Below are 14063 nucleotides of genomic sequence, written 5' to 3'. Positions count from 1 at the left end.
TACTGGTATTTTGTATTCTTCACCTCCTGGCACTCATAGCATACAAAAATTATGATTTTTAAAATAATCTAGTTTAACTTAAGAATGTCCTTGACAAAGGAGTAAAAATTATTAATTTTATTAAATCTTCACCCTAGCATACACCTCTTTTTAATGTGTGAAGAAATGGTAAGTACTTCTGCTGCATGCCCAAGTAGGAGGAACATCTCCAGAAAAAGCACTTGTGTGATTGTTCGAGTTTTCACACAAAGATCCAAAATTTTTAAAATTTGTATCCACCACCTTGAGCTTGACAGCTTTCCAGTATTTAGACTTTTCTGCTAAAAACACCAGTGATATTAACAAATGTATTTTTTCACATTATATATTGAAATAAGTGACCATCTGAAAATCTCTACAACTCAATGAACCACTGTTTTCAAAATAATCAATGCATGCTATTACAGAATCAAAAAGAGTCATCAAAGTGGATGGACCCATGGATTTTAATCTAGCAGAATACAAAAAGTTAATTGATATGGTTTCAGATTCAGTCCACATTGAAATTGCACTCTTAGAAACTATCACATGTCCAGTTTGGTGTAGTATCAAACAAGAATATCTAGAATTATCTAGAAAGACTATGAAAATAGTTTCCCCTTTTCCAGCTCCTTATCTATGTGAGACCAGACTCTCTTCATATGTTTCAACAAAAACATATCACAACAGATTGAATACACAAACAGATAGGGAAATCCAGCTGTCCTCTATTAAGCCAGACATCAAAGAGCTTTGAAAAATGTAACTCAATACCACTCTTCTCAAGATTCTTTTTTGGGAAATATCACTTTATCATAAAAATACATCATTTACCCCCCATAGCCATTGGGAGCAGGCTGAAAAAATGCATCATTTATATAAGTACATAACAGGTTTATAATTATTTTTACATGGGTTTTTTAAATCTTAAAGTTCACAGATTTAATTTCTTTTTTGATATATTTATTTATTGTGTTGAGTCTTTGTCGCTGCACACGGGCTTTCTCTAGTTGCAGCAAGCGGGGGCTGCTCTTCCTTGCAGTGCAAGGGCTTCTCATTGTGGTGGCTTTCCTTGTTGCAGAGCACAGGCTCTAGGTGCACGGGCTTCAGTAGTCGTGGCACACAAGCTTAGTTGCTCTGCAGCATGTGGGATCTTCCTGGACCAGGGCTCAAACCCATGTCCCCCGCATAGGCAGGGGGATTCTTAACCACTGCACCACCAGGGAAGTCCCAGATTTAATTTCCAATATGATAAATATAGATAGATATCCCATAAATCTCTTAGGGTCCTTGATAATTTTTTTTAACATCTTTATTGGGGTATAATTGCTTTACAATGGTGTGTTAGTTTCTGCTTTATAACAAAGTGAATCAGTTATACATATACGTATGTTCCCATATCTCTTCCCTCTTGCATCTCCCTCCCTCCCACCCTCCCTATCCCACCCCTCCAGGCGGCTTGATAATTTTTAAGAGTAAAGAGTAAAAGGGTCCTAAGACCAAAATGTTTAGAACTACTACCAGAGGGATAAGCACAGGGAGAATTGGGAGCATATAGGAAGGCCACTTAAACTTAGTGCCAGTGGAAGTCTTCCCAGGAGAGATGTTGCTTGCACTGAATCTTGAACAAATAGGAATTAGCCAGACAAGGAGGGAGGGAGGAGTAGTGAAGGGCATTCCAGACTGAGCTTGAAGAATATACAAAAGCAGAAAGGTATGAGAGCCCAAGTGACGTCCAGAATATACAAAGTTTAGTATTGCTAGACCAAAGGCTGAGAATGACTAGAGATAACACACAAAAGAATAAGCCTTGATGAAAGATGCTGTTTGTCATGCTAAGAGGTTACTTTATGACAAATTGTTGGGAGCTGTTGAAGACGTTTGAGCAAGAGAGTGACTATGTCAAGATTCCTAGCATGATTGTTGTCACTGCAACATGGAGATATATTGAAAAGGGTGGAAACTAGAGGCAAAGGGACTGGTTCGAAGGGTAAGTGGTGGTAGTAGTGGAAAGCAAGAAACAGTCCCAAATTTAGGGTCATTGAACCCATTTAAGAATAAAAGGAATAAAAACTATCCATTCGGGAAAATATATATGGACATACACTTGGTTTTAGATACAATTACAAGGGTTTTTCGGTCTTCCTCAAGTCCAACCATAGATCCCAGGATTAACTACAACTTGTTTAGAGCACTGGTCTTCAGACTTTCATGTGCATCAAAATCACCTGGAGGGCACATTAAAACAGATTGCTGGCTCCATCCCCAGATATTCTGATTCAGTAGATCTGGAGGAGGAGCCTGAGAATTTCAATTTCTAACAAGTTCCCAGGTGATGGTGCTGCTGGTGATCCAAGAACTCCATTTTTAAAAAATAAATAAATTTATTTATTTATTTATGGCTGCGTTGTGTCTTCGTTGCTGCGCGTGGGCTTCCTTTAGTTGTGGCCTTACGGGCTTAATTGCTCTGCGGCATGTGGGATCTTCCCGGACCAGGGCTCGAACCCGTGTCCCCTGCATTGGCAGGCAGATTCTTAACCGCTGTGCCACCAGGGAAGCCCCCAAGAACCCCAATTTGAGCACCACTGGTTAAGAAGGTTGTAAAGCAGTACTTAGTAGATTTAGTAATCTGTTGATGGTAAAGCAGAGGGAGGAATTTGTTTCTGGCCTGAGGGACTGTGTAATAGTGCCATAGTGTAGGAGCCAAAACAAGAACGAAGAGCAAATTTGTAAAGAAGGAGCAAAAAATATTGAAATCCATTATGGACAAGCTCCTGAAATGAAATTTAAGGAAAATGTCCAGAACTAAGATAAAGTGTGTGACTTAAGCTTCAAAGTAGATACAATTATGCCAGGTACATGTGTAGCATGAGAAATGCATTGGGTGACATTAAAGGGACAAATACAACAAACAGCCAAAAATAAAAAAATAAATAAAACCAAGCCAGGAGGAAAATTAGGAGGGAGGATAGTCGCAAAACTTGAGGGAGGAAAAGTTTTAATGGGAAAAAATGAAGAGTAGGGAGGAAAGAATGATAAAAAGTATCAAAGTCTGCAAAGATGACAAAATCAGGAATAAAATGTACCCATTGGTAGATATAATGTGACTACTGAGACAAAAGCTACATGAACCAGTTTAGAGAAGCAAAAGTCACAGTGTCATTGTCACTTCCACTGATTCCTCTATGAATCTCTCAGCCAAATTTCCCACCCCTTGGCATGTCCTAGATCTGCTACTCTGACCAATTTCAGACTGCTCCACCCTGGCCCTCTGAGATTCATTTTAGAATTCCAGCCTCCATGCTAGTATGTTCTGTCTCCAATCTCTGTAATCATTTTCATGGCCCCAATTTGCAGATATTTCTTCATCACGAGGCCCCTTGATTTCGTCTACCTACTGACCCAACATCTTCTAAATAAGACAAGCAGTGACAAAGTTGCAGTGCAGGAAAAAAGGTCTCCTCATAAGTAAAACAGGCCCATAAGAGCAAACCAGAAACCAAAAATAAGAATGATAAACTCTAGCAAGTAAATTAACAACAAAAAGAGAAAGATATACATTAAAATTTTATGCATGTACAGTATTGGATTTAGAACCAAGAGGTGACTTTGGAGAGTACAGTGACAGGAAGAGAATGCTTGAGTTGGGAAGGGGCGCAGATGAGTGTGGACTGTACTTATAAGAATAGGTCTTGGTGCCTTTGTTCAGTCTTGTTTTGCTTTCCAAACAAGCAAGATCTGCAGCACACCTACTCTATGGAATTTTAAAAGAAATTTGACAGTAGAGAATAATTTAGAAGTAATTTTAGGTAAGGAAGAATCTGTAAGTAGCCCTGTCTTTGAAGGAGGAGTGCAGATTGTAGTCCTAAAACAGCAAGAACACACTGGAAGGAAGGTTAATCAGTTGTACTAGAAAGAATCAGAAAAGGAGTGAGAACTGTGCATGCATGCGTGCCCCTGTGTGTGTACAGGAAGTCCCCTATATGTGAACGAGTTCCATTTGAAGAGCACATTCATAAGTCCAATTTGTCCATAAGTCCAACAAAGTTAGCCTAGGTACTCAACTAACACAATCGGCTATATAGTACTATACTGTAATAGGTTTATAATACTTTTCACACAAATAATACATACATAAAAAAACAAACACAAAAAATAAAGAAAACATTTTTAATCTTACGGTACAGTACCTTGAAAAGTAGAGTAGTACAGTACAACAGCTGACATACAGGGGCTGGCACGCATGTTCACATCTTTGAAAGTTCGCAACTTGAAGTTTTGTACGTAGGGGACTTACTGTATTGTGTGGGGTGTTTTAAAATAGAACTTTTCCAGAAATGAAGCAGAAACTTTTTTTTTTTTTTGGCCACTCGTCTTGTAGGATCTAAGTTCCCCAACCAGGGATAGAACCAGGGCCCCCAGCAGTGGAAGCGCAGAGTCCTAACCACTGGACTGCCAGGTAATTCCCTTCTTTTGGCTGTGTTGTGCAGCTTGAGGGATCTCTAGGCCACCAGGGAACTCCCCAAAGTAGAAACTCTCTTAGTCTTTTCCTGTGCTAAACTACATGACCCTCTTCTTTCAATACCCAGAACTCTCAATTAGTTCATGATGTCTCTAGTGGGCTAGTTCTGGAACCCTATCATTGGCATAATTTTTTTAAATTACTAACAAATTATTCTTGCTATCAACAGAGAGGGAAGTGTAGTCAGTAATAGAGTAGAAGAAATAATCGCACAACCAAACTTGAGAAGGACTGTAAATAGGGCATATTTAGAACAGGCTTTGGCTACTCTAAATAAAGTAGAAAATATGTAAGAAGATGACTAAGGTATTTAATGGACTTGCAGGAAGAACAGAACAAAGAAATCTTAAGAAGGGACGTGACCAGGGCAGCTCTGAGAACTTTGGCAGCAGATATTCATAGACCATCTCAAGAGTGTTGCCAATAAGGTAAATCAACTCCAATAATTCCCAGCTCCTGGCAACCACTGATCTGCTTTCTCTTTCCTTACATTTGCCTTTTTTGGAAATTATATATAAATTTAGTTATACAATACATAGTCTTTAGTGTCTGGCTTCTGTCATTGAGCATAATGTTTTTGAGGTTCATTCATGTTGGTAAGTGTTTCAGTAGTTTATTCCTTTTTAGTGCTGAACAGTAGACCATTGTATGAATTTTCAACATTGTGTTTACTTGTTCAACATTTGATGGACATTTGGATTGTTTCTAGTTTGGGGCTATTATGAGTAATGCTACTATGAGCATTCATGTAAAAGTGTAATTTCTCTTTGGTAGATACCTAAGAGTGGGATTGCTGGGTCATGTGGTAAGTTTGTTTAACTTCTTAAGAAATTGTCCAACTGTTTTCTAAAGAGGCTGTACCATTTTACATTTCCACCAGCAATGATGAGAGTTATGTAAGTAATGATGTATCATAGTTTTAATTCCCATTTCCCTAATAGCTAATAATGTTGAGCAACTTTTCATGTGCTCATTAGCCATTCATATATATTCTCTGATGATATGTCTATTCAAATATTCAAATCTTTTGTCATTTTTTAATTGGGCTGTTTCTCTTTTCATACAATTGTAAGAGTTCTTTAATTCTGGATATCAGTCTGTTATCAGATGTATGACTTGCAACTATTTCTTCCCAGTCCATCACTTGTCTTTTCATTTTCTTTTGGACATGCAACAGTGTTTAGTCTTTCCATTTTTTAATAGTGTCTTTCAAAGAGTAAACGTTTTTTATTTTGATAAAGTCCAAATTATCAATGTCTTGTGTTATGGACTGTGGGTTGTTTTTTTCTTTTTTTTTTGGCTCTGACCAGGGATGGGACCCATACTGCTGCAGTGGAAACGTAGAGTCCTAACCACTGGACCATGCCAGGGAATTCCCAGGACTGTGTTTTTATTGTCACATGCAAGAAATCTCTGCCTAACCCAAGGCTATAAAGATTTTTCTCCTGTGTTTTTCCAGACATTTTTAGTTTCAGCTCTTACATTTAGGTCTCTGATCCATTCTTAGTTAAATTTTATGTGTGGTGTGAAGTAAGGGTCATTGTTGTTGTTGTTGTTATCGTCCTTCTCCTTCTCCTTTCTCCTCTTTTTCTTCTTCTTCTCCTTCCTCTTCCTCTCCTCTTCGTCCTCCTCCTTCTTCTTCATATGATATCAAATTGTTCTACCACCATGTGTTGAAAAGACTATACATTCTGCATTGAATTGTCTGAGCACCTTTGTCAAAATTCAATTGACCAGGGCTTCCCTGGTGGCGCAGTGGTTGAGAGTCTGCCTGCCGATGCAGGGGACACGGGTTCGTGCCCTGGTCCAGGAAGATCCCACGTGCCGTGGAGTGGCTGGGCCCATGAGCCATGGCCGCTGAGCCTGCATGTCCAGAGTCTGTGCTCCACAACGGGAGAGGCCACAACAGTGAGAGGCCCGTGTAAAAAAAAAAAAAAAACATTCAATTGACCATAAGTTGAAGAATTTTATTTCTGGACTCTCAATTCTGTTCTAATCTATATATCTATTCTTACACCAATACCACACTATCTTAATTACCGCATATTCATAATAATTTTTGAGATGACCATGTGATATTTCTAGGATAACTTCCACTTAGTCATGATGTGTAATCTTTTTTGTGTGTTGTTAGATTTGGCTAAAGTTTTTAAAAGAATTTTAATATTTATTTTCATGAGGGTTACTGGAACCTAATTACAAACAAAAATAAACAAATGGGACCTAATTAAACTTAAAAGCTTTTGCACAGCAAAGGAAACCAGGAACAAAATTAAAAGACAACCCTCAGAATGGGAGAAAATACTTGCAAATGAAGCAACCAGGCAAGGGATTAATCTCCAAAATATACAAACAGCTCATGTGGGACTTCCCTGGCGGTCCAGTGGTTAAGACTGCACTTCCACTGCAGGGGGCGTGGGTTTGATCCCTGGTCAGGGAACTAAGATCCTGTATGCCACGTGGCGTGGCCAAAAATTAAAAAAAAAAAAGATCATGCAGCTCAATATCAAAAAACCAAACCACCCAATCAAAAAATGGGCAGAAGAGGGACTTCCCTCGTGGTCCAGTGGTTAAGACTCTGTGCTCCCAATGCAGGGGGCCCAGGTTTGATCCCTGGTCAGGGAACTAAAAATCCCACGTGCTACAAAGGAGATCCCGTGTGCTGCAACTAAGTACAGTCAAATAAATAAATAAATATTTTTAAAAAATGGGTGGAAGATCTAAATAGACATTTCTCCAAAGAAGACATACAGATGGCTAAAAAACATATGAAAAGATGCTCAACATCACTAATTATTAGAGAAATGCAAATCATAACTACAATGAGGTATCACCTCACACCAGTCAGAATAACCATCATCAAAAAACCTACAAACAATAAATGCTGGAGAGGGTGTGGAGAAAAGGGAACCCTCTTGCACTGTTGGTGGGAATGTAAATTGGTACAACCATTACAGAGAATGGTATGGAGGTTCCTTAAAAAACTAAATATAGAACTACCATATGATCCAGCAATCCCTCTCCTGGGCATGTATCTGGAGAAAACCACAATTTGAAAAGATACGTGCACCCCAATGTTCATTGCAGCACTATTTGCAATAGTGAAGACATGGAAGCAACTTAAATGTTCCTCAACAGAGGAATGAATAAAGACAATGTGGTAATATATACAATGGAATATTACTCAGCCATAAAAAAGAACAAAATAATGCCATTTGCAGCAACAACATGGATGGACCTAAAGATTGTCATACTGGGTGAAGTAAGTCAGAAAGAAAAACAAGTATCATATGATATCGCTTATATCTGGAATCTAAGAGAAAGGGTACAAATGAACTTACCTTCAAAATGAAAATAGAGTTACAGATGTAGAAAACAAACTTATGATTACCAGTGGGTAAAGGGGGCAGGGATAAATGGGGAGATTGGGACTGACATATACAAACTACTATATATAAAATAGATAACTAATAAGTACCTACGGTAAAGCACAGGGAACTCTACTCAATACTCTGTAATGGCCTATATGGGAAAATAATCTAAAAAAGAGTGGATATATGTATATGTATAACTGAGTCACTTTACTGTTCACCTGAAACTAACACAACATTGTAAATGAACTATACTCCAATAAAAAAAATTGTTAAATCATAAAAAAGAATTTTAATATTTCTTTTCAGGCTTCCCTGGTAGCTCAGCAGTTAAGAATCTGCCTGTCAATGCGGGGGACACGTTTTGAGCCCTGGTCCAGGAAGATCCCACATGCCGCAGAGCAACTAAGCCCATGTGCCACAACTACTGAGCCCACATGCCACAACTACTGAAGCCTACGTGCCTAGAGCCCGTGCTCCGCAACAAGAGAAGCCACCACAATGAGAAGCCTGCGCACCACAAGGAAGAGTAGGCCCCGCATGCTGCAACTAGAGAAAGCCCCTGCACGCAGCAACGAAGACCCAACACAGTCAAAAATAAATAATTAACTAATTTTAAAAAAAGGTAACTATTCTAAAAAAAAACTTTTTTCTTTTCATGAGGGATATTTGTTTACAGTTTTCTTTTTTCACAATGACATTATCTGGCTTTGGTGTCAGGATAATACTGGCCTCATTGAATGAGTTGGGAAGTGTAACTTCTCCCTCTATTTTGTGAAGGAGTTATATCAGATTGGTATTATTTCTTCTTCAATTATGTCATAGAATTTGCCTATGAAGCCATCTAGCCCTGGGATTTTCGTTATGGGAAGATTTTTCATTACTACGCTAAATTTTTACTTCTTATATGTCTATTCAGATTTTATACTTAAGTAGTTTTGGTAGTTTTTGTATTTCTGAGAATTTATCCTTTGCATCTAAGTTGTATAATTTGCTGACCAAAAAAAGATGTTCAAATAATACCTTAATACAGCAGTCCCCAAACTTTTTGGCACCAGGGACGGGTTTCGCGGAAGACAATTTATCCACGGACAGGGGCGGGGGGCGGGGATGGTAATGCGAGCGATGGAGAGCGGCAGATGAAACTTCACTCGCTGGCCCGCCACTCACCTCCTGCTGTGCGGCCCGGTTCCTAACAAGCCACGGATCAGTACCAGTCCAAGGCCCAGGGGTTGGGGACCCCTGCCTTAATATATCCTTTCAATTTCTGTAGGGTCAGTAGTAATGTTCTCTCTTTCAATCCTGATATTGGTCATTTATGCCTTCTTTTTTTTTCTTGGTTGGTCTAACTAAAGATTTATCACTTTTGTTGGACTTTTCAAAGAATCATTTTTTAGTTTCATTGATCTTTCTCTACTATTTTTATTTCATTGATATCCATTCTGATTTTATTATTTCCTTACTTCTGCTTAGTTTGGGTTTAAATTGCTCTTTTCTAATTTCTTAAGGTGGAAGCTTACATTATTGATTCAAGACTTTTTGTTTTCTAACATTACCATTTAATGTTATAAATTTTTCTCTAAGCATTGTGGGGAATACTTCCTTTAGAGTGTTGGGGAAAGCTATTCAGAGGTAGAAGTCTCACCAGAAACACAATGCTACAAATCCAAGTTTCTTTTTCATACTAATTTATTTATTTTAAATATTTATTTATTTTGGCTGAGCTAGGTCTTAGTTGCAGCATGCATGTGGGATCTAGTTCTCCGACCAGGGATCGAACCTGGGCCCCCTGCACTGGGAGCACTGAGTCTTACCCACTGGACCACAGGGAAGTCCCTTGATACTTATCTATAATTTAATTGTTGTGGTTGTAAAACATACTATGAATGATTTCAATTCTTTTAAATTTATTGAGACAAATTTTATGGCCTAGCACATATTCTGTCTTGGAAAATTTTTCTGTGTGCAATTGAAAAGAATGTGTATTCTGCTGTTGTTAGATGGAGCATTCTGTAAATATCACTTAAGTCAAGTTGGTTGATAGTGTTGTTCAAAATTTTTATATGCTTGTGTGGCATGCTGTACAGCAGCGGTCCCCAACATCTTTGGCACCAGGGACTGGTTTCGTGGAAGAAAATTTTTCCACAGACCGGGGGCAGGGGATGGTTTCGGGATGATTCAAGCGTGTTACATTTATTGTGTGCTTTATTTCTATTATTATTACATTGTAATGTATAATGAAATAATTAGACAACTCACCATAATGCAGAATCAGTGGGAGCCCTGAGCTTGTTTTCCTGCAACCTGATGGTCCCACCTGGGGGTGATGGGAGACAGTGACCCAAAGTGTGTTTCTTATGTCCAGTCTCCTCTGTGATCTCGTTTCGGTTGCTGTCACTGCAGAAAACCCTGCTTCACAAAGACAGGATGTTGGAAATGGAAGCAGGCTTTTCAGTGCTTTTGTGGCAATCTCAGGATATTCCGCCTTCACTTTAATCCAGAACGTATGGAGATTTGAAGTTGTCTCAAACATACTTTTAAGGCCACCGTCATTTGCGATCTCAAGCAGTTGATCCTCTTCTAGCATGGGCAAAGTCAGTTCACCTGGCTTATTCACAAATGGGCCATGGATCCATTCCTTCCCAGTTTAGGGGTCTTTTGTGGTTGGGAAGTAATGCTCAAATTCTTTTCAAAGCTGAGATAGGTGGTCATGCACCAGCAGGGAGAAAGAAGGCCCTGGCTCAGTCTCTTTCAAAATCTCTGCTAATGTTTGAAACATGTCAAAAATCCCAATGTTCACTCGTCGCCTCGAAAATTCCAGTTTGGCTTTGAACACAGCCACTTTATCTGTCGACTTGAACACAGCTGTCGTTCTCCCCTGAAGTGAGAGATTGAGTTTGTTGAGCAGGTTGACTATGTCACGCAAGTAAGCAAGTTTTGTGACCCATTCTGTGTCACTGAAATGTGCTGCCAGTGGTGACTGTTCTTCTAAAAGAAATCTCTGGAGCGGTTCTCATAACTCAGAAACTCTGGCCAGAGATCTACCTTTAGAAAGCCACCTCACTTCTGTGTATAAGAGAAGACGTGTGCTCTGCGTCCATCTCCTCACAGAGCTGCACGAACAGACGTGAGTTAAGGTCATGTACCTTAATGTGGTTCTTTAATGTGTACTTTAATGTGATAATTTTAATCACATGCTGAAAAACATGGTTAAGTTCAGGTGACATTTTTCGGCTAGCCAGCATTTCCCTATGGAGACACAGTGCGTAGACTCACATTCAGAAGCGACCTCTTTGACCCGAGTAGTGAAACCAGAAAGCCGTCCAGTCGTGGCAGCCACTCCATCTGTGCATATACTGACACAAAATGATTAGTTCAGTTTTCTGATATGTAATTATTCAAAGACTTGAATAGTTTGCAGCTGTGGTGTTGGTTGGCAACAGAAGTGCACATAACATATCCTCATGCACATCCCCCTGAAAAATATATCGCACAAAAACAAGCATTGTTGCCTTGTTGTCAACATCGGTAGACTCGTCAACCTGGATTGCGTACCACGGGGACTCATTAATCCTCTCCAACAATTGTGTCTCAATATCCTCTGTTATTTCATCAATTCCTCTAGTTACGGTGCTAGCCGAAAGAGGAACACGTGCCACATTTTGAACTTCAGCCTCTCCTAAAAGTTCACGACAAATGTCCTTAGCAGCTGGCAGGATCAACTCTTCACCAATAGTAAAGGGCTTCTTATCTTAAGCAATGCGGTTAGCCACTAAGAATGATGCTCTCAGTGCAGACACATTTGATGAAGTGGTAGCCTTCAATAATTGCTTCTGTTCTTCGTGTTTACGTTTTTTTTCTTTTGAAAAGCTCCAAAGGCTTGTCTTTTAATGCAAGATGCTTGGTCTCCATGTGGAGAACAATGAATCTGTAATTTAAGTAGGACTCTGGTATTTTCTTTTAAATACAGCTTTCTTTTTGTTGACAGTCTTAGAGTCTTCTGCTGTCTCATCATTGGGTCTTTCCCCCTTTTCAAAGAAGCTCTCCAGTGACGTTTGTTTTTTACTCATTTTGGCTAGGGTTAGCTTGTGGGCTTAGCAAAACTGTGACTGAGACAAGTGCGCAGTGCTTTCAAAATTGTAGGAAAGAGGCAAGGATGGAAGTGGTAAATAGAATAACGGGCGGGCCACGTGGACTAAAATAAGTGTCGGATTCTGACTTAACACCTGCCACCAGATGCAGCTGTACAACTGAAGTACATCAACCTGCTTGTCACTGTAAAGTCTGCCACCAAATTCAGTTAATTGCCACTTGACGCTCACAGATAGGGTTGTGATATGAGTCTGCAAACAATTGATTTATTATGGTCTCTGTGCAGTCAAACCTCTCTGCTAATGATAATCTATATTTGCAGCCTCTCCCCAGTGCTAGCATCACCACCTCAGCTCTATCTCAGATCATCAGGCATTAGATTCTTATAAGGAGCCTGCAACCTAGATCCCTCACATGCGCAGTTCACAGAGGGTTCGCGCTCCTATGAGAATCTAATGACGCCTCTGATCTGACAGGAGGTGGAGCTCAGGCGGTAACGCGAGCAATGGCGAGCGGCTGTAAATACAGACTTAACTTCGCTCACTCGCCCGCTACTCACCTCCTACTATTGGTCCAGGGATTGGGGACCCCTGCTGTACAGGATTCTGGTACTGGAGAAGCTGCCCATGCTGCAGAAGCATGGTGGTGGGCAACCATCTACACTGTAGGAGCTGGACTCTGGTGAAACCTTTCCAATTGCAATGATTCTCCATCACCCCTTATTGAAAAATTTTAACATTGTACCATCTGGCAAAGAAAAATTATTTCAAAGGCTCATCTTTTACACAGAGTTGACAATCAAGGGTAAATTTTGAGTTAAGAGACAGTAGACATGTCTGTCCTGTGATGTGCGGTCATTATGTCCCTGCTCAGTTTTTAAAAAATTCTTACTTTTGTGTTTTAGCTTGCTTTCTAGGTGTTACCCCTCTGTCTGCATAGACTGACAATCAACCACTGATTAGCCCAAGGCAGTGCTAAACCACCTCAAAGCAGTAAGTTTCCCCACACTTACCAATGGCTTTGTATGTGCATTTATGAGTATATTCAAAATTTAGGAACCTTTAAGATTTGCCCCAGGTTTTACTTCTTACCAGGCTTCTAGGTCTCCCCGGGCATGCTTGCAGCCTACCCATCAGCCAGAGATGTGTAGAGAGCTTGTCAAGCCTCTCTATGGCTCTCTTATTGCCAGGATATATCCCTATTATATATCTTGCTGGCCACTCCTCCCAATTAGAACCATAACCTAAGATTAGCAGAATCATGGACTCTGCCCATTCATTTTCTAGCAGGTTTGCTGCTTTTATTGACCACACTACGGGGTGGTATTTTCTATCCTCTGTTCCAAATCAAGTCATCCAGCTCTGAGTGAAGCTGCTACTTTCCACAGCCAGCTCCACCCTGGTAGAACACCTGTGCCATTGGAGCAGGAGGTGGGCTGGGGCTGGGAATGGGAACAGCTCCAGGCAAGAACCCCACAGACTCATATTGCTCCTACCTGAGGTTCAGCGGTTTTTCATAAATAAGCACTTCTCCATTTGTTTGTCTTCAGTTAATTTTCCAGAACGCTGAAATGGCTGGTTCTGACAATTTTGTCTAGTTGTTTACAGGGGAGAGCATTTACCAACCTCTCTACTCCACCATGGCCAGAAGTCTCTGCTGGTAGACCTTAAGATGGAGATTTATCCACCTCTGAGAATAATTTCATGATAAATATCTGTCATTACTGTGAGGCTCCTAAGGAAGCAGCAGACACATAACCAAGCTCTAAAAAGCTGAACTGTAGATTTAACTAACACGACTCTCTCATTCCATTCCACATTTTCCATGATTTACAAGTGAAGAAACTAAAGCACAGAGAGATCCACTCAGAAAACATTTGTTGAGCACTGACTTTATGTCAGACACTATTCTAGGTTCTGGGGACAGAGTAGTGAAAAAAATAGTCCCTACGCTCATGGTAACATTTTAGTGAATTAAATTCTGGAGACTAAGAAACTTGCCCAAGATCACATAACCAGTGAGTGATGATTCCAGTCTGTTTGACTCCCAAGGTCTTCCCA

Source organism: Grampus griseus (assembly GCF_964374135.1).
Source record: "Grampus griseus genome assembly, chromosome: 3".
NCBI lineage: Eukaryota > Metazoa > Chordata > Mammalia > Artiodactyla > Delphinidae > Grampus > Grampus griseus.
The sequence above is the reverse complement of the archived record's forward strand: the minus strand, read 5'-3'. Positions refer to the sequence as shown.